The 23,034-nt window shown below is 34.8% G+C and overlaps 1 protein-coding gene across 7 annotated transcripts in view; it reads right to left on the minus strand.

Moving 5' to 3' along the window:
- LOC137252059 (uncharacterized) overlaps positions 1-23,034 on the minus strand; it is a 242,864-nt gene that overhangs the window by 197,249 nt on the left and 22,581 nt on the right. The window lies entirely within an intron of this gene.

Genomic DNA, 23,034 nt, shown 5'->3' on the forward strand with positions numbered 1-23,034 from the left:
TTTGCACCTCGCTGGTAATTCGTGTTAACCTTGTCTCGAAAGGACTTTTTACTATGCACATATGCTAGTATGTATGTATGTATGTTTATAACTATGGCTACATATGTGCGGTTATGTGTTTGTAAATACTTTGATATATTTGTCTCTATAAATATAAAAATATTCGCGGCATAAAAATGAATATCAATTTTCTTATAGTCAAGGAGGTTTGTACTAATATCATTGTTGTTGTTGTTCACTTTTGTTTAGTGTTATATCATACTTCATTTTACTAGTATGGTGAGTGTTATATGTATGTATGTATGTATGTGTTACGATTTTATTATTATTATGACTTGAGCTCATAAAACTGAATTTATTAGACCTCTAATGATTTTCATACAAACGTACACATTAATGATGGTTTGTGTGTGTGTGTGTGTGTGTGCGGCTAGACGCATACGTGGCATATTGGGCGAACTGAATTTGATATTAACTTTGGGCATTTTGTACATCCAGCGAAATATTTAGCTAAGCCAGTGTTAGTGAAAGCAAAATTATGAGAAAATATTCACTACCAGTCGCCGCATAAGCAATACAATAAAAACATAACAACAAACACTTTAATAACATTAACATTCTTTGAAGGATAATTTGATTTATTTGCGTAAGACGTGTTAAAGCTAAAATGAGGCTTATGATTTAGGCATTTAGGAAGTCACTACGCATATTTGCACAAAAGATGTCTTAATATAAAAGAAAAATGAAAATTTGTACGGCAGTGAAGCTCGGCATGCTTGAGCGTTAAATTGGTGTTGCACACGAAATTTTGTTTAATTTAATGTTTCTTTCAAAAACATAATAAGGTTATTTCCATGAGCCTAGCTCTCAAGTTATGTGGTTGAATCTTTCTTGCCAATAAATGTTACTTTGGACTAGGTAAGCAAATGGAAAGTTAAGTCTTCTCTCGGCAAACGGAAATCATACTCTACAAGTCACTTGTCGTACCCGTGCTGCAATATGGCGCAGAAACATGAGCCATAAAAACATTAGATGAGGCGGCTCTGGGAGTGTGTGAGAGAAAAATCCTTCGAAAGATCTATGAGCTTCTATGCAAACACGAACACAGTCCAGCTAATTAAAACACAGGGTGTAAGCTCGACAGAATGAAAAATGATGCTCCGGCTAAAAAAGTATTCTTACCGGAATCCAACTATGGAAGCAAAGGAACCGCAAGGACCAGGTAGAAAACTATTAAAACTCCCTACGTGTGACCAATCGGCCTTAGTTTGTTTAAACAAAGAGACTAGCGCCACGAAGGGTTGGAGGGTTAATTTTTTTCTATCAGAATTCTTTATATGCTCACAGTTTCTCTATATATTTGTGGTGTCGTCATGCAAATAAATTCGCACTAAATTGTAGAGGGTTGTAGGCCCGTAAAGCAAAACATTTATATCTGGTGACCACTTTAACCACTTACTTTACTAGCGCTTATCTGCTTAAACGATTATGGCCGTCCAACAAGGCGCGCCTTATCCAAGGCTTGTTTGGTATTTTCATTGGAGTTTGATTTTAAGTGACGAGTACCAAGCCTAACGCACAATCCATTCGGCGGGAATGAGGTATTATGATACACGTTTTATAGCGGACGGCTTGATCATTGAAGCCCGCTCGCAGCCGCACCTCATGGTGATCAGGGCTGCTGATGAAATCAGCCAGCTAGTCCCCAAACCGAGTACAACGGAGTGACCGAGCTAGGCTGACGCCTTCTTATATTAGCTCACCGCGAAATGAATGTTCAGTGCCTATACAGAGGATACTTGGTCTCAAATCGCCCAACCGTTCCCGTGGACCTCAATACACGGCTGCAACCACCCACTTCAAGTAGTTATAAATAACATATAACATACTTTAAGGCGCACTGGTACAAAAATATTGAAGCCAAGCATTCGGCCAGCTAATATTACACTAAATTTAGGAAGAATATAACAACAAAAGGCAGAGCACGAAAACTATTCTATCTATGTATGTAAATATATTTGATTTCGTATGAATTGTATTGGTCAAAATGTAAGTGGCAGCAGGTGGAAAGGAAACAGCGCAAGCCATAAAAAAATTTTGTAGCAATTTAAAAGAACGTAAATTGTCACGGAAAATTCTGAATGCAGCTGATGCAACTCAAAAGATATGAAATGCTGAGTTAACTTTATAAATAAAAGTGAAAATAACTGTATACACTGATGCAAACTTATATAAAAAAATGAAGTTTTTGTTTTTTTGTTTGAAAAAAAAAAAAACTAGCTAAATGAAATTCATTTTCGTTTTTAAGCACAAAATTTTATATTTGAAAAGTTAATCTGCAAATGCAACCTGCATGCGGCTTCATTTAAGCAAAAAAAAGGGAAAAAAAGCCGCCAGCATAATCCTTGTTTACGTCACTATTTCATTTGTAAATTGGCCAAAAGCGTAACAAAATACCATCAAAGGCAACAAGTGCAGCTGCGTACAGGCAACGAAACCAGGGACTACAAATAATTCTTATGCGTCAAATTTGTTGTTGCAAGAAAGTCATAGCGAAAGGATATAGCCACCTGCATGGGAAATACACTTTTTTTTGCGGAAGGGCTGACAAATGCCTAATGCATCATAATTGCTGCCGTCGCAGCAACCGTGTGTCGGTAGACTCAAAAACAGCTTTGGAACCGTCGCCCACCATGGTATCACTTATGCATTACTGCGCTCCCTCTCAGCATCTACCAGGCATTTCATGACTATAAATGCCATTTTGCTCACTGCAGTCCAGCATTCCTTCCTGTTGCACATTTGTCATACTATATTCCTCGTGGTAGGTTCCTCCCCAAAAACTTAATGCAAGGTGAAGCTTTCCTCATGAAAACGGGAGCAGTAGAACATGATGTGTTCTGCGTTTTCTAACTCCGTGATACACCTTGGGCAAAGAGGATCTTCCTCTATCCTACGCTTCCATAAATACTCTTGGAAACCGCCGTGTTCACTCAGAATGTGCGTCAGATGTTAGTTCAGTTCGCCGTGCTTCTGTTCATTCCATTAATCTACGTATCAAACTAACTTGAAGGTCCATTGCCCTTTACTCGAGGCCTCCCACCGTTCTTTCCACTTTGCTTTGTTTGTGTCCTTGCTCTTTTCTTGGCGGCTTCATATAGTCGCTCAATATTAGTGTTATACAGATCGGTCATTTCGCTTGCCAGTAAGTCTACTGGGATATTACGGGAGATACACCTACTACTTTCCTTAGTATGCATACTATCGGTAAATGGATTAAATTTTACTATGCTCAAATATGCTGACGTTCAGTGCAAACTAATTTGATTCACAAAACGGCAATCTGTAACTAATTGATAAAAATATAGACTTATATCTGTGTGAAAAGAGAAATTCACTTAGCCATGTCCGTCACTCCGGCCGTTCCCCGGTTAACACGATGGCTTCAGTAAATTTGAAGACATTTTTATGAAATTTGGTATAAATTTTGGTACCTTGTCACTCATCTCCCATTGAAATAGCAAGGATTATTACTACGCCCACTTTGTTTATGTATATATATAAAATTAAAAAAAAAACTTCAAAAACACGATTTTTAAGTAAATAATACAGCTTAAAAACCAAATTATTTGTAGGTTGTAAAATCAACCCCCCCTTTTAAATTTGTTTGACTTTCCTAAGAACGGCGTCGCTGCCCACCTCTGACAAAATCAACTTTTGAAATATTATTGGTCACAAATCAAAAAACGAGTTAAGTTGTTCTCACAAAACTTGATAATCTGGTTAGTATTGTCACAAAGAACCATTCAGGAAAAAATAAACGACAACGGGCCTTTACCGATGCCACGCCCAATTTTTTATAAAAGTTTGTTAAAGAGATCTTAAGCGAATTTAAAAGGCAATATCTTTATTAAATAGTATAAAATTAATGGTTCGAACTCGAGTACAAGGGCTATAACAGTAATTTTTTTTAGTTGGAAAATTATTGTTTAATTCGGAAAAGAAGGTAAAGCCATTTGAAAGTTTGCTAAGCCTTCATCAACGGTATGCTTTAGACACGCTGCACTACCGTTTAGCTACACAGCGGTGATTTGTTTAACTAATAGGCAATATATTAAATTAAAATTTTTCAAATTTAGAAAAACTAAAAAAAACAAAACTATCATAAAAAAATTATTTTTAGAGGCCGTGAGCTCGAATTAGAACCAGGCTTATAAGCCCAGTTGAAATATAGTCCCAAAATTTGCTTCACAAAATTCGTGTCATAATGAATCCCAAATATTTCTGCTAAAAAATGGGCAGAAGCGAATAGGGACCCCGTCAAATTTATTGATTTTAAAGTCTGATATTATAGGAATAAATGCGAAAAATTACAATATTGCGACGAAAATTAGCAACACTAAGGGATACTATCATCTCTAAGCCGATACTAAGCAGTCACGTGTATGTACATAAACAAATCAATCATTATGTCTACACATATGTACATAAAAACAGCGGAGCGATACGCACAAACACATGCATATATCTGAGATACTCACAAAAGTATGCAATCATCGGTGGAAGTATTACTCACATATACACGCGCATATGGCTATGAGAGAGGCTATAAACGTGCATCTGTAGCTTATAGCTGGCAAGTTTATAGCTGGTAACTAAGTAGTAAATTCTAGAGGAAGAAGCGCCTAGAAGTATGCGAACGAGACAGCAGAGAGTATAAAAGGAACGAAGGCTGAGTAAGCAGCAACCAATTTGATTAAGCACGCTATTGGTTGCGAAGTATAAGTGTTATTGTGAAGTATTTTCAAAGTAGTCTAATAAATACCATTTGCATTATTAAATATTGGAGTTAATTATTCAACAAGTTAGCGATACGAACGTTAGTAGAAGGTGTAAAATAAGCGGAATTTCCCTAAATTCGTAACAATATTCTTATTTAGGCTGAACACTACTCCACTGACCTACCGTTAAAAAAAATTTATTATAATTTATTTATTCTTTTCACAACGAGAAATTTTTCTAATAAATATAAAAAAAAAAAGTAATAAAGATGGTTTGTTTGGATAACAAATAATGTCAAATAACTAAGACAAAACAAACAGTAAAACCAAGCTCGCAGCTGAGTATATAATTGTTGGTTTCAACCGAACTTACACTCCCTTACTCGTTTTATTTTATTTTGTTATTTTGTGTAGTTTTACTCCAAAGCCCGAAAGCAATTATTATTTTCTGGGTTTTTTACACTGATCCAATTTTTTTTAATTATCCAGAATGAAGTGAAATGAAGATAAAACAGGAAAAAATATATGTACGAGAGAAAAATCTCGAAATCTTTTGTATAGAGTCTACCGTATTATCAGGGAAGCCTTGTTATCTCGTTCGGAAGTTCGTTATTTTTTGATTTTTTATACTTTTGTCTGCTAATAATAGCACTTTTTCGATTTTACCATTATTTAAAGAACGAAAAACGAATGATTACAACGCGACTTTCATAATAAAACATAAAACCCATTTCGATCCTTGAATAAAACCTTTAAGCGCAACGCAACATCGCAGCACCCCAAAGGCGCAAGAAAAATATTTTGTTAAATACATGTCGCAAGTGTGCTTCTTCTCCCTTAACACCAGCATTCTTTGACACCTAGAGACTTGAGTATAATTGGATTACCCGCAAAAACAGAAAATTAGCGACATTTGTCTATATCTTAGCGGGTTAGAAGGCTTATAATAAACACCCTCAGTGGCATACCTGCCATAAAAGGAGGCTAAAATCCACTCTGCCGAGACTTCACACCCAGCAACTGACTGGCAATATTCTTTAAACTTCCCTTAGCATTTGGCGCGATCTTTCGCGGTTTTAGAAAAAGGCAACAATGGAATTTGTCTGTTTATATTAATACCTACACATTTTGCTGTACAGTTACGACCAAGAAAGGTAGTTTTTAATTGTCACTTGATAATAGCGAGCCAGCAAAAGTTTCACATGAAAATACTCATGAACATTCACATGCGTACACGCAGCAGCTCTAGAACTAAGCAGCACACTCCTTCATACCAAGTAAGCGTCCTTTAAGAGTTTGATTATATGGTAATCTATATTCCCATGATTGATAACAACCGTTCTCTTGTTGGAAATGTAACTGATATCTTAATTTATTTATGGTTGAAAACAGATACATGCGCACGCATTTTAATATATATTTTTTGTATCAAAAAGGGGTAGAGTTAAGTACACAGACATGTGGACGTAAGCATAAAATTCCAAATAAAAACATTCATATCAAATGACAACAAAATGTTCTTCCCTCAGGCCTTCTCAGCTGAAAATATTGTCAAACGTAAGCCTCTTGCCAATTTGTTCTCAAAAGCATCTACCCCACTCCGCTTCATGTACCACGATCCACATAGTCAACAGTGTGCGCTGAAGTCTAGCAAATGTTCAAAAGTTAATTTTTTTCTGTTCAAAGTGACAGCGTCAAATGTCAGCTATAATTTATTAGCCTTATTATTATACCTTGCCAAAGTGCACAAACAACAAACAAAGAAAAATTTAAAAATATACACAAATTTAAGTATGAAACAATTTACAAAACAGGAATTGAACTTTTTGGTTTGCTGATTACGCATTTGAGTAATAAAATTTGTAACGCATGAAGTCGCGCAGCAGCTTGCGGTTGCGTTCAAAAGTGAAAATTAGGAAGCTGAGTTGTTTTTTGTTTAAACGTGCCGTTGTTACATTTAATATTTACAAAAGGAAGGAGTGAAGGGACATGGTATAACCACATACATATTTTATTTGTATGAGTACCTAAAATCAAAAATGTTGCGTATACGACCTGTAGGTCTGTCAAGCAGTGCGTGGGCGTGAAAGTCATAGCAGGTGCGGTTGAATAGTTAATTAGATAAAATCTAATATTGTATATAATACTTTTGTTAAATATAGCGGCAAGCCATTATATTAAGTATTGGTATTTGCATTTCCCAAAAAAAAACAAAAAATATCTGACATACAGTTTTTAAAGAATTTAGAATTAGACTGAAAAATGAAATTAAGGGCGACATATGAGACCGGTAGGCATATGGATTCGGTTGAGATCAACTCGACCTTTTATACTCATGTCGTTTTAGTCTTTCTGCGTTTTTATACACAAAAAAAAAAATAAATTTATTTATCCATGTCCGTCTGTCTGTGAACACGATGTGTTAGGTTGAAGTGTCTGGTCCCTCAGAACCTCACATAGACTGAATAAGTCGATGTATAGTGTTACCAAAAGTTTGCTCAAAGACCAAACTGAAAAACCCTATGAAAAACCAGGACCTAGGGTATAAAACATCTCTGTAATTTTGGGAAATACTAGAAGATTTCTAGGTGATGCATGCTGCTTGCTATTTCTAGAACTGATAGCTGTGTTACGCCTTCTGGCTGGAATCTTAGCTGAGCGCAGGGCACGAGCACATGACATGCTCGATCGTTTACTGCTCTAACCGGCATTTCCTTCATCGTCTGCTATCACTGGCAAGTACTTATATGGAAGCATGTGAGGTCAGAAGGCAATGGCCCATCATAATCCATCATCAGCCTACAGCCCCTCCTGTCAATGAAATTAGTAATTTTGTTAGTCTAAGCTTGTAATACCTGCACATAATCTCAGATACTTAACAGCCTCGAGTTTAGTCCACGCATTCCTTGCTTGGTCTATCATGTAAAACTCTCACCTTCTCTCAATCTTTCTTCGAGGGATGTCCTCTTTTTATCAAGCCCATTGCTTTAACTGCTCAGCAGAGTATACCTCATATTGTACTGCTTACGTGATTTTGGAACCATCGGTGTGCACATGTATCGCCAAGTCTGCCATTTGAGTACCCTTGCGCTAACCATCCACCTCTATTCTGGCTGCAAAAGCCCTTTCAAAGCACAGGCACTAAATCAAGTAGCCTGTTCGTCAGTATTTGACGACTATAGTATGGTCTGCGCTCAAGCTGCCCAGAGGAATTGAGTCTCGTTGCACTTGTTAACGCTATGTTCTTCGCCACCAGGTCTACAGGTGGAATGTGCAACAAGGCATAAAGTGCAGCTGTCGGGTTGTTTTCAGAGCTCCCGTAGTACTTTGCATTGACAGCAACCAAACAAAGACTCCATATAATAGGATAGCCTTTACAAAGCAGTAAATACCCACTGAGAGAGAAAGGGCGACTGACCACACCCCAGCATACTTTTACATGCATATTACGTCGTCGCGTTCTTCACTCTCTTCTCCACATTGGGCTTCCTCGACAACTTACTGTCTATAATGACTCATAGATATTTTGCACAAGATTTCTGCTGCAGAAAAAAACCTTCTTCGGGCTTAGGCCTAGTCCAATTTAGAACCTTACACTTCTTAGTAAAGAAGATAAGTCTTCTCCGCGTTGGTAGTTAACTCAACTCTGGATGCCCAGACATATATATCCCGAAGCGCTTGATCCATCAAACAGCTTTTTGGAGGAACGCACTTTCCACTTATGATAACTGCAAAGTCACCTGATTATGCCTTGGTAGGTGGACCCATACACGTGAAAACGATGACTTGAGTAAATTTTGAGATATCTTGTTGAAAGTTGGTATGTGGATTCCATGAAACAATGAATAAAATTTAAAAAAATTGGAAATGGGCGTGGCATTGACCACTTTTAACCTAGCATTTGAAGACTAGTTGATTTATCTTGACGAAATTCGGTGCACATATTTTGCTTATAACCCTCACCAGTTGTGCAAAACGTGGACGAAATCGGATAGAGACCACGCCTACTTTTATATGAAAGAGGTTTAAAATTATCTTGGACGCATGTAATTGGCTATATTTTTGTGAAAAGTAACTTTATATCAATGATTTTAATTCTAATTTATATTTACAACAAAAAGTAGAGAACAAAATTTCGAAATGGGTATGACACCACCCCCCCCCCCCCCCTTTTTGGGCATAACTGGAAGAATTTACGTATCGAAAAAAACTGGATGCAATTATTTCAGATCTAAGTTCCTTTTGGAAGGAGCATAAACAACTAGCTATTTTATTTTATTAATTGTTTGGGAACAAATTGAACAAACTCGACAACAGGACGGACAAGGAGACAGCTGACGTGGTGATGGTCGGTTGCATTTGTAAACACTTCCGAGAGAAAAGGCTTTGAAGAGACTTACAAGGTATAATCGAAACACCTGTCGCCTTGTCCGTCCTGATGTCGAGTTGTTTCAATTTTTCCCAAACAATTAATAAAATAAATTATTTTTTATTTTATTTTCATTATCTTAAAAAAAATTTCTAAGATTTTGAAACTAAAATTATGCAAACCAATCTCAAAAATATGTTCCAAAAAAATTCGAAAGTTCGAAAAAAATTACAAAAGTTTCGAACTTTTTATTCGAAGTTCTCTGAACTTTTTTGAGTATGTAGTTTTTTAATATTTTTATCCACATAAAGTGTGAAAATTTATATTGAAACAAGGTGTCTAATTTCCGATGTAACCGACCATTATATACTCAGCGTGAGCTTAAATTGTACAATTCATTTCAGATAAATTACTTTTCTACATAACACGTGGCACCTCCCATTTAAAAAAAAAACTTGATAAATGAAATATCATTGATTCAAAACTATTTTGCGCTAAGATATAGCTTATTATTTTCGACTACGACCCTTTAAAAATCTTTTATATAAAAGTGGGCGTGGTCCTTAACCGATTTCGTAAATTTTTCTTCAAAGCATTCCTTAAAGTAAAGGCAACCTCTCTGTCGAATTTTGTTACGATAGGTTTAACGATTTTTGATTTTTGATTAATAATACTTGTAAAATTGATTTTATCACGAGTGGGCGGTGCCACGCCCATTTTAAAAAATGTTTCCAAATTTTTATGAAGAGTCTCAATATAAGTCCACACGTCAAATTTCAACATTCAAGGTGTATTATTTACTAAATAATCAGGTTTTTTGTGTTTTCCAAAATGTTATATATATAAAAATTGGGCCTGGTTATCATCCGATTTCGCTCATTTTCAATACCACTCTATTCTGGGTGCAGATAAGCTCGTGTACCAAATTTGGTGAAGATATCTCAATATTTACTCAAGTTATCGTGTTAACGGACAGACGAACAGACGGACATGGGTCAATCAAATTTTTTTCGATACTGATGATTTTGATTTATGAAAGTCTATATCTATCTCGATCCCTTTATATTTGTACAACCAACCGTTAGTCAATCAAAGTTAATATGCTATGTGTGCAAAGCACTCTGAGTATAAAAAATTTGTAAACCCTTCGGAAAAAAAACTGTGAAAGATCAGCGAGAATTTTTTATAGACCTATAACATGTACTTTGTTATACTAAAAATGATTAGGCAACAAAATTGCTTGCTCAAAAAATATACGAGAAATCCAAATAAAAAAATTTAAGTATTTCCGGAATTCACAAATATTTTTGAAAACGCTTTTGAGTTTCTTTTTTGCATAGATTAAGTTACTAACTTTTTTTCAAATATCAAAGAAAAGTGGAATTTATTTGAAAAAATTTTAAAATAATTGCCACTGCTATTTTTGTGTTCGCTGCTGTATATATGTACATTCTTTTCCGTTGATATAAAGTTGCCGACGGCAAATTGTAATAAGGTTTAAACCAACGAATACCAACAAATAAAGCAAACCAAATCAGCACATTTGTCGTAGCTAAATTCGGTGAAAAATCGAAAAAAAAAGCAAAAAACTATTGTTATAGCTTTTCCAGTTCCCAGAATGGATAAATATTTCATTTCAATTATTTCTTTTCGCATTTACAACAAAAAGTTTCCTAAAGCCAAAAGTTCGAAACAATATTTAATGAACTCTTTTACTTTTATATTTTCGTCTCAAACTTCCTTAAGTGCCTCAACCACACATCAACAACAACAAAACGACTCAGCGTTTCGATTTCATGCCGTCTTCGAAAAACTTCTCTTACATTGTTGTTTGTGTAAATATTTGAATGGCGTGCGCGCCATTTAGTTTTTCGTAAAGCATTTTTATGTATTTTTACTTGCACAAACTTTTTATGTCAAAATGAAAATTATATTACATAAATACAAGCAAAGATAACGGAAGTGTGCAGGATTTTATTATTTACTTTGGATTTCACACATTTTTTTTTTCTTTTTTAATTTTTTCATGCAGCAATAATTTTATTAATTCGTATTATCTCTTGCCCTATATTTTGTTTGCTATTCGACTTTCAAAATAAAATCAAAACATTGATTAAACATTTTTTGTTTGCTTAAGCGCCTATAAATATGCTACACAAATAAATTTCGCACTATCCCTTGCGCTATTGTCAACAGTATAATTTATTTTATTTTTTTTGTCGGCAGCACGCAACTACATCTTGACATACAAACAATACAAATTTTACAAATTCACATACTTATATAACAAAATACATACATACACATAAGTTGACAACTTTCGAATGGAATCTGTGACGAAATGGTAAACAAACGTTTTTTTTTTGTCGGTTTATCAGTACAACTTTTTTGTTCGTTTGTTTGTTTTTGTTTTGGCGCCGCACACAATAAAAAATAAGAGCAAACACGAAACGAAACAAACCAACTTACACAAACACGCACACACAAACACTTTTCAAATAAACGCACTTAGACAAAACGAATGCGGGTTGTTATTTATAGAACCGTTATTTGTTGACCGCACCGCTCACCGCTTTCGCTTTACCGTTTCGTGTGGTTAGTAGACCAAATGGTCGACCACATCCATTCAAAGCAACGGTTCGGTTCGAACTGAACACTCATTCGATGTGCGCTTCTGTTAAAAAGGACGAACGTATAGGACGAAATAGGCTTAGCAACGACATTGTGATTTATCCGAACACACCTCCACAAAAGCACATCAGTCAAACTTTGTTGAAGGATGCGTGTAGGAGGAACGATATAAGAGCGAAATTGTGCAGATAGAAATGAGATTTACATATTTATAATGCGGTGTGCTATCGATAGTCAAAGTATTCGAGTATAATTTACAATATGACCCATTTATCTGTACTTAAGTAGATTACATCAGTGGAGGCGTTCCGTAATGCTGTAGTGCGTAATATGACAATACCAGGATCAGTACAAGGAAGTTATAAGCACGAATTGGTTTATTCATATTCAGACTTAGAAGATGGGTTGTACACGATCAAGCGGTTTCACTGTCCCATGCTAAAATATAATAGGCATGTTGTGGTGATTCTCCGCATGCGAGGCATAGGTCTGCTTATATTTGGTACATCTGATTCATCCCGCAAAAGCAAGGTCAATACAGGCCAAAATACAGCCATAACAACGATCAAAAAAGACAATATCCATATAATACAACAAGACAACTCTAAATTCCAGAAAAATATTCTGTAATAATAGAAATAAACCGAATGGCGAAAACTGAAACAGCTTTTCAAAATAAAGTTGATATTTTTTGGGACTTTTGTCAGTATTTTGTTTTCATCATAAACTTTTTAAGAATATGTAATATCAGAATTTAGTTATATATATGTTATCTATTTCGGGATTATGTTATACACCCATTTTTATACACCAAAAAGAACATTTAACCACCAAAGATGCTTGCGAGGATGATAACTATGGAAGCGTCAGACAACACCAACCTCCCTGTAAAAATGATGGTCAGGGACATTAAAAGGCTCGCTTCATGTTGACTTTTCTTCTAGCGCACTTGGGTGTCCAGAAGAAAATCAAACTCATAAAAGCTACACCCAAAACTTTGAAACTGGCGACAGTTTCTCCTCATAGACATGTCGATAAGTATCGAAGTATCAAAAGTAAAGTACACTTACATATGGGGTATTCCATCCCATTTCGACCAATTTTGAACCCGACCCCTTTAGAATTGGCTGAAAGTTTTTTTTCTTTTTCTAGCTTATGAAAGACGTTTTTCAGAAGTTTTTCAAATTTTTTCATCCAACTCAAAAAAAGTTATGAATTTAAAAAAAAACACCGTTTTTGTTTTCAAAATGCTATAACTTTTTCAAAAATTGACCGTTTGGGATCTTTCTTTTTGTTAAAATATTTTTTTAAATGTACTTTTCGGAAAAAATTCAAAAAAAATTTTAAAGTTTTTTTTGTAATTTTTCAGTTTTTCGAGATTTTTCGAATTTCGCCCGTTTTTTGTTTTTTTTTTTTTTTTTCTCATAAAAACTTCAATCAATTCTGCAATCATCCCCACTAATTGAAAAAAAAACTTCAAATTTTTTTTTTGTATTTTTTCCGAAAAGTACATTTAAAAACATATAAAAAAAAAAAAAAATGATCCCAAACGGTCAATTTTTGAAAAATTTATAGCATTTTGAAAACAAAAACGGTGTTTTTTTTTTTTAAATTCATAACTTTTTTTGAGTTGGATGAAAAAATTTGAAAAACTTCTGAAATACGTCTTTCGTAAGCTAGAAAAAGAAGAAAAACTTTCAGCCAATTCTAAAGGGGTCGGGTTCCAAATTGGTCGAAATGGGATGGAATACCCCATATATATCTTTGGCAATCGGTCAAATATTGTTTTCTTTTTACTATTGTTTATCCGTTGCGGGATTGACCGTATTCGAAGTTCGACATCCGATATGACTTCAACTAAGAAATTAATTTTTATTATATTTTTGTCGAAAAAAAAAATGATTGAAGGAAACCCATCGCCCTACGCCAAAATAAATGAAGATAGGAAAATCAAAAAATCAGGTTTGTTGTTATTGTATTAACAGTTATTCAGTTACATTGATCGCATTATGGTCAATAGAACGGAGTGTTTTGTCAAGGGACAAATTGCTATGGGTATTTCAACACAAGTAAAATGATTGGTTACCAATATTCTGTAAAAATTACAGATTCTCAATCGATTCAACTGATTTTTCTGTTAAAAGAGGTATTTCTGTAATATCAGCAACCAATGCTATATGGTGCTTTGGTAGTTTTAGGGTTGACATCAATATTTGATAGTTAACATATCAGAGAAAATCCTGGGATCAAAGCCATATCAAAATCTTTGGACAAAAGTTTTTATTTGTTTTTTTTAAGGGCTGTGGCTTACATTTGATGAACTTTTTTCTTATAAATTCAGAATCACAAGCAATTTGTGCGAAGCTGATTCAACAGCCATTTGCGATAGATAAAAATTTACAGAAATATCGGTTGAGATTACCCGTTGACTTAAGCAGTTTTTTCCTTCAAAGTATGAGAGATTTTTTTGTTTGAGTGGCCGTTAAGATAGCGCCAAATAAACTTTTGATTTGAAATTCTGAAATGTACAGTCTTATTTTATCGATAAATTCAATTCAAGAATCGAGTATGTTTCGACTCATAACTCTTTTGAGCAGGACTAATGTAGGCGCTCTCTCCTACTCTAGCCTTGCCTTCAAATTACAACAAAGTACATCCATCCTCAAACCATTTTTTGTATGTGCGTACATAAAGCAACTTTCATTCACAAAAGCTTTTCCATAAGCAACAAAAATATGCGAAAGCCAGAAGAAAATGTGTAAACATAAAATTTCAAAAATAACACGAAAAAAGCAAGCGGCACATTGTCGGAAACTAAGCAGAATAAGAATCAAAACAAAATGAAAAAAAAAAACACTGAAGATTATGCTTAGGTGTGTGGGTATGCATGCAACTATAAATATATGTATTATACGAATATACAAATATCTATAAATATACACATATGTATGCATTTATATGCCAATATTGGTGCACAACAAACAAACGAACCACCAAAGCAAGAAAGCGAATGTAAAACCAAATTTGGTGCTGCACGTTGACATAATGACTCATGCGCGCCAAAATCCATTTAACGCTTACTGGGGAGTGCATTGAGAAACTCGTTGTCAAATTTCAAATATAAGCGCAGCAGCTTGAAAAGGCAGAGAAAGAAATAAAACAGAAAAAAATGATATTCACATTGGAACTCATGGGATTTGGTGCAATTTCTAGAGCTGCATCGAACATTGAAAGTTCTCAACTTAGGCAACAGCTTTATAGAGATCACTTATTCTTCGACGAGGCTCCAACTTATTAAGTACCATTGCTACAAATTACACAGGCCATAAATTTTACAACCACATATGAGCTTATACTTTTCTAAGGGCCTTCGCTAAGTTGAATCTGAAACCGGTTTCAAAATTTGAACTCATTTCTGTGTCTGGACTTTTTTCAAATTTTCACGGATTGTACAATTTTATTCTTCTTTCCAACTTTTCAAAGCACAGTCAATTGAAACTTTTGGCTAGTTTAATTTCAGGCGCTAACAACCTTAAACAAAAAAAAAAAAAACAAAAAAAACACAGCGTTAGCGAAGAATGACTAAACAAACCCCACTGTGCAATGCTTATGAGTTAATGATGACTTAAGAACTAGTTAAGTAAATAAGAACAGAAAGAGCAATGCGACAAAAAGTGTGGGTAGCCGCTGAATGGCATTTGAATACAAGACTTTTGCCAATATTTGCATTTGAGGCGCGCAATGGCAACGGAAGCGATTATTCATTTTTATGATTAGTTTAAATAATTAATTTCGTTTGTGGCAGCTATTATGTAAACACCTCCATTAGGAGGTTCAATGGCGATTTAATCTTCAAACCAAATAATGACTTCTACTGTTTATATGCTTTTAAAGCTTCGAAGCGAGTAAAATTAAAGCTGACTGTAAAAGGCGGACAGCATTTGTTTATTCACACGATATTAATTATATAACAATAAGTCAATTAAAAATAAGCTTTTTTACACTTTTCAGCGAATTTTTGTATGTAAATATAAATGATTTTAAATTTGTTCGCTTTTTTTTTTTGCTTCTTCCTTCACTTTTGAATCGAAAACCAATAATCAAGCAAACGTCAGAAAATGAATCATCGGTTATCTGAGTACAAGTTGCGCCTTATTCTGTAAATGTAGGTGCCCATACGTATATATATATATACATACATTCATATACAACTATAAACATCCATATGCGCAAACATATTCACAACTTTTACTACCTTCGGCTAGCCGGTTCGGTCATTGGGCTCATTTCGAACGCTCTTGCAGTTTTACCTACTGGCTTGAGTCAATCGCTCTCAGACATTGTACTATAAAATGCTTATGTTCACTAGGCTGATTGACTCTGTTTTATTGAATCGAATTTGGCCGTTTTTATACAAATATTGGGACGTATTTCTGGGAAGCCGTATTTTTCGAATACTGAAGAATGCGTTATTTAGCTTTAAACCTTTTTATACTCAGCTGAGCAGAGCTCACAGAGTATATTAACTTTGTTCGCATAACGGTGATCCGTAACGGCATAAACTAATCGAGATAGATATAGACTTCTATATATCAAAATGATCTGGGTGAAAAAAGAAATTCATTTAGCCATGTCCGTCCGTCCGTCCGTCCGTCCGTCTGTAAACACGATAACTTGAGTAAATTTTGAGGTATCTTGATGAAATTTGGTATGTAGGTTCCTGGGCGCTCATCTCAGATCGCTATTTAAAATGATCGAAATCGTACTACAGCCACGCCAACTTTTTCGATATCGAAAATTTCGAAAAACCGAAAAAGTGCGTAATTCATTACCAAAGAAGGGTAAAGCGATGAAACTTGGTAGGTGCGTTGACCTTATGACGCAAAATAGAAAATTAGTAAATTTTTTGACAATGGGCGTGGCACCGCCCACTTTTAAAATAAGGCAATTTAAAAGTTTTGCAAGCTGTAATTTAGCAGTCGTTGAAGGTATCATGATGAAATTTGGCAGGAACGTTACTCTTATTACTATATGTGCGCTAAATAAAAATTAGCAAATTGTATTGGTATAAAAAATGGCCGAAATCCGACTATGACCACGCCTACTTTTTCGATATCGAAAACTACGAAAAATGCAAAAAATTCCATAATTCTATACCAAATACGAAAAAAGAGATGAAACATGGTAATTGGATTGGTTTATTGACGCAAAATGTAACTTTAGAAAAAGCTTTGTAAAATGGGTGTGACACTTACCATATCAAGTAGAAGAAAATGAAAAAGTTCTGCAGGGCGAAATCAAAAGCCCTTGTAATCTTGGCAGGAATACGTTTCGTGGTATTACATATATAAATAAATTAGCGATACCCGACAGATGATGTTCGGGATCACCCTGATCCACATTTCGGTCGATATCTCGTAAACGCCTTCACATATACAACTAAGGGCCACTCCCTTTAAACCCAATACCTTTAATTTGGTACCCATATCGTACAACACACATTCTAGAGTCCAACTTTATGGCGATATCCTGAAATTGCGTCCACCTATAGAACTATGGCACACTCCCTTTTAAAATACTCTTGAATACCTTCCATTTGAAACCAATGTCATACAAACACATTCCAGGGTTACATAAGGTTCATTTTGCTAAATGATTATTTTCCCTTATTTTGTCTCCAAAGCTCTCAGCTGAGTATGTAATGTTCGGTTACACCCGAACTTAGTCTTCCTTACTTGTTATCATTGAGTTTGTAACGGTCTGGCTATAAGGAAACAAGTTAAACAGTATGTATCATGGTATTGTATAGAGACAACCAGATTATTAATTGAAATTCGAATGCTATTTTCATATTTTTAAGACACGCAAAAAAACTTTTACACGATTACAGGAGATCGAAAAAACTCAATTGAATGAAAATAACTCTCAAGATTGTATGTATATTTAAACATTTGTGGAAAAGTACTCGTACGGCTCAAAAGAGTATTGTACTCATGTAAAATTTTAAGAATTGAGTTTTTACCATGTCATTACCAAATATAAAATTTGAAGTATACAGCGAATATGATACCTCATGAATTGCCTAACTAATTTTTTATAGAAGCTTTATGAATTCTTTAAGATATTTAATGAAATATTAAAAATATGGCCTTCTCCAGGGCCACATCGTTCATTAAGGAATAATTATCAGCTGCTTTTAAATAATATTTTGTTGTTTATAAAAAATATTTGAAATGGAAAGCAATCATTTACTGTTTTGTTTGGCAGATAATCTTAACAAAATACATTTGTTGTTATTCCTAGATATCGTCTATTTACCTAAAATCCATTATATCTTTTTTGTTTTTCTGTTTCTAAAAAAAATTTTAAAATAATTTTTACTACATATTAAATTATTAGGGAAAAATTTAAGCAACGTGACATCCGAACAGTGATGGCGACAGTTGTTTCGATTATAACTTGTGAGTCTCTTCACAACCCTTTCTTTCGGAAGTGGGATTCGAACCTGCACTACTGCGATGATTGCATTGTTAACAAACACATTCAGCCAAAGCCATGCTTTTTTGTTGTGCAGCTTCTCTCAATTGACTTCTTTGTATAGATTCATTCATACTTTGTGTGTTGGCTTGTACCAAAGCAACGCTTATTTGTTGGCGGTTCATTTTGAGAACTGTTTTGTCATGTTCTATTTATAAAAACAGAAAGAATTAACCAATGGTGTATATTTGTATTGTAAGATCATAAATGCAACCATGTCAACTAATTAATAGAATAAGCAAAAATACATCACTGTAAAGGAAGAAAAGAGAAGATGACGGACTTCCGGTTGATTATTGGATTGACGACTGAAGAATAAAGTATTAAGATAATTAATCCGGACGTTTCTGCTGTTTTATTAACTATAGAAGGTAGAAATTACATCTCACGTGTGTTAACGAACCTCGCGCACTATTATAAACAACTATTTTGTAAAATGGATGCTCGAGGAGGCATTATTAAAGTTTTAACTGAAAATAATGTGAATTTTCCTCCTACTGCCAACATTATACAATTACGCAGATTACTGCAAAATATAGTTGGCGTGGGAGATAATAGCTCCGCAAATACGATGAATACCACTCGAACACAAATATATTGGAGAACATTCCGGACGAAATGATTGAGATAAACGGTGCCGTTTGTATTGAGTCCTCTGCCGCCATTGCCGTTACCGCCGTTCATACTGCCGCCACTGCCGTTCCAACTGTCTTTACTACCGGTGTTTTGGTTGAATTCAATTCAACACCTGCTGTTCACGATGTTCTTGCTGCCGCCCCATCAAACTCTGCCCCAATTGACGCAAAATCCATGACCATAAGGGTGGATGACGAACTGGTGGCGCTACGAAAACGTATGGAAATGTTAAAATTAATGAAAGAAATCGACGAGCTAAGAGCTAGGACTGGTGTACAACAGCAATGTAGACTGGATTTTGCCGATATAGAGCATGCTATGCTCAAGTTCAGTGGTGATGATATATCAGTGACGGTGGCACATTTTCTTCAAGATTTCGAAGAAGTAATGGTGTCATCAAGAGTAGACGAACGATTTAAATTGCTGGCTTTTCGTCGCTGCCTGGTGGGAACAGCCAAAGTTTTCCTTACCACCACCAAAGCGTTAAGCTATGCCGAGTTAAAAAAGGCCCTTACTACGGAATTTGACGTGCCGATACAGAGGAACGAAGTTTATAAGATGTTGGCAAGACGCAAGTGGGACAAAAAGACTACGTTCTATTGATGCAGGCAATAGGAAAACGGGCAAACATGTACGAAACAGAAATCATCGATTTCGTAATAGACGGCATTGGCAATGTAGTGCCAAATGCACATCTACTGTTACCGGCCAAAACACTTGATTAGTTGAAGGTATTAATGAGCCGTTTTCAAAGAAAATATTTCACAGTAGAACCAGACTAACATTTGTTAGAAATTAAGTTATACTGTATCGAGGTCGATTACAGTGTCAGATTGGCCGAGCGGTAACTTTGAACAAAAATAGCGAATTGTATTAGATTAGGTATCAGATTTATATTAGGCATTAGATTAAGAAATGTACGATAGTGAAGATAGAAATTAAGTTATAATGTATCAAGGTCAATACAGTGCGAGCTGTAACTCTGAACACAAATAGCGAATTGTATCAGATTAAGAAATGTATGACAGTAAAAATAGAAATTAAGATAATGTATCGAGGTCGATACAGTTTCAGGCTGGCCGAGTTGTAAGATCATAAATGCAACCATGTCAACTAATAAATAGAATAAGCAAAAATACATCACTGTAAAGGAAGAAAAGAGAAAATGGTGGACTTCCGGGTGATTACTGGATTGACGACTGAAGAATAAAGTATTAAGATAATTAATCCGGGCGTTTCTGCTGTTTTATTAACCATCGAAGGTAGAATTACAGTATTATCAAGCTTGGATTGCGCACATTGCTTTTAATGCATGGAAACTTTAATTTGAAGCAACTTTTTAAATTAAATTTTATTTTATAATTGAAATAAATTTTTTTTTTATTCGTTACATTGACAATAAAATTCGAAGAACAAAACAGAGACATTTAAATCAACTACGCATTCATTAAATCAATCATTTAATAACTATGAATCTTTATTTTGTATGAGAGATTATCAATTAGCATTGCAATGTAGAACATTTGACTAATTAATTAATTAACTCTCTGTGTGAAACCGGTGTAAGCAGATTTTCTTCTTTTGATCATTTTAAGTGGAAAAGAAGTTTCTTTTTTATCATTATATGCAGAAATCTTCTTCCTTTCCTTTGTCCAGGACAAATTTTCAATAATAGTACACCCTAATATTCACATCAGCGACACACATACATATATACTTACGTACATGTGTAAGCGCAAACATATTGTCCAAACATGTTAAAACAAGATCAATAAAAAATGGTTAAAGCAAAATAAAGCAAAAGAGAGTAAAAAGCGCCACTGAGCGTACCTACCTAGCTTAAAGAAAGAGTATTTTGAAAGATAAAGAGAGGATTTAAGAGTAAATTTGACATTGACATTTAGCTCTTAAAAACTATGTTAATTATTTTTTTGTATAAAATGCGTAAAAAAGACATTGCTAGACTTTGGAAGGAGAAACAATAAATAGACTGAAAGGCGCAAGTCTAGCGACTATTTTTCTGTGGCCCTTTGAAGTTGTTGTGGAAAATTATATGCAACTCAAAGTTTTACAAGTTAGCCGAGAAAATTTTATTTTGATTACCAGAGCAAACGATCCGACTTTGCAGATTTGAAGGGTTTAATCAGAATTTAATTTAATTGTAATCGGTCTACTTCGATGTTTTATGGAAGCTCAATAAAGCACTGAAAAGACCTTTTATTTGTCATTATTCAGAAATGACTTGTTCACGGTTCATTGTATCACACTGATCGTATTTCGACTCAGTATCTGCTTAAATGAGTCAGCTATACACATATAAAGCTTTTAAATATATTTCTCAATATATGGCATATTTCAATTAATGAACTCAATGGCGTGCGACCAAATTTTTAATGAATCGGCGTTAGAGTTTTTTCATTGAAATTCACAAGCCTTTTCGTTGTTTGGCACACTTATATACATTAACATATCTAAGACAGCCATACATACATACTGACATAAGCATAGACAAAGTGCGCTTCCTATATAGTCTAAATTAGTTCGCAGCTTTAATATGTACCAGCCTAATGGAAACATTGATATGTTTTAGTGTCGAATAAAAATATTTGACGTGAGGGAATGATGAAGATAGGGTCACATGGCGAGGCAGCCAATGTCTTGATAGCGATATAGCCTGCATTAGATATCCAGCTCGAGCCTTTTTCAATTTGCTACTTTTTAAATTTTCATTCGAAAAGCAAACCGATGCTGAGATGCTTTTCGTGGCAGAAGTACACTGACAGGGCTTGCCATACAACCATAAAAATTGCCGAAGAGACACGCCTTAAAGAAGTTAAAAATGTATTTTTGATGTCAGCTGTCCAGTTACTTGACCCTAGAAAACTCGGTTTGGTAGGCCAGCACAAAAACTCCATGCCAAGATGACAGATTCCAGATCCTATAGTAGATTGTTTTAGACCGCAATAAAAAGGGCGCAGAAACCTTGACAGAATAGAATAGCGATATCGTAGAGAGAAAAGTAACGGGAATACCCATAGTCATATGTTCTATACAATATATAATTTTTTTAATTAATTCGTCATACGTAAGTGCTGAAAACAATTTTTGCTGTATTGAGATCAAACGGTTAATTATTTCACTCTATTTATCGCGCCGTACATTTATTTATTTGTTTATTTGCGAAAAAAGCTCTGTACTGTAGGAGCCCTTTTACACCAATCGATTGACTGGTAGATTTCTTGACGTTCAACAAGATTTTAAAATCGCTTATATAACGGTAACATATTCTGTGCCAAAGAAAATAATCCAAAACAAAGAAACAGTATAAATTTTTTTTGCGTTCGTAGACATTTTTAAATTGAAGTGCACATCACAATACATATACAAAATACAAATTACACTGAAACTTTTTTAAATTGAAAAAAAAAAAAAAATATTTTAAGAATTTTGATGGTTTTGAATTAAAATTTTTCTCAGTGCTACAATATTTTTGAAAAACTTTTTGTTGTAAATTTGTTAGTGTAAATTTGAATATCATACCGAAGTCATTGGCTTCATATGGAAGTGCTTTTTCTTTGCACTTTCGGCGGCCACCGTGGTGTGATGGTAGCGTGCTCCGCCTATCACACCGTACGCCTTGGGTTCAACTCCCGGGCAAAGCAACATCAAAATTTTAGAAATAAGGTTTTTCAATTAGAAACAATTTTTTCTAAGCGGGGTCGCCCCTCGGCAGTGACTGGCAAGCGCTCCGAGTGTATTTCTGCCATGAAAGATGCCGTTCGGAGTCGGCATAAAACATGTAGGTCCCGTCCGTCCGGCCAATTTGTAGGGAAAATCAAGAGGAGCACGACGCAAATTGGAAGAGAAGCTCGGCCTTAGATCTCTTCGGAGGTTATAGCGCCTTACATTTATTTTTTATTTTTTTTTCATATGAATGGAATTTATATTTGAGGGCATATCAGAGTGCTATGAAAATTTGGTTGTATATTCAAAGTGTTAATTTGTATCTGTGCCTATTCTTCAGGACAAAAACAAAAGGACAATTAGTGTATAAGGGTTGAGCAGCTCTGCTTTAATACG

Source organism: Eurosta solidaginis, chromosome 5 (assembly GCF_040869045.1).
Source record: "Eurosta solidaginis isolate ZX-2024a chromosome 5, ASM4086904v1, whole genome shotgun sequence".
Taxonomy (NCBI): Eukaryota; Metazoa; Arthropoda; class Insecta; order Diptera; family Tephritidae; genus Eurosta; species Eurosta solidaginis.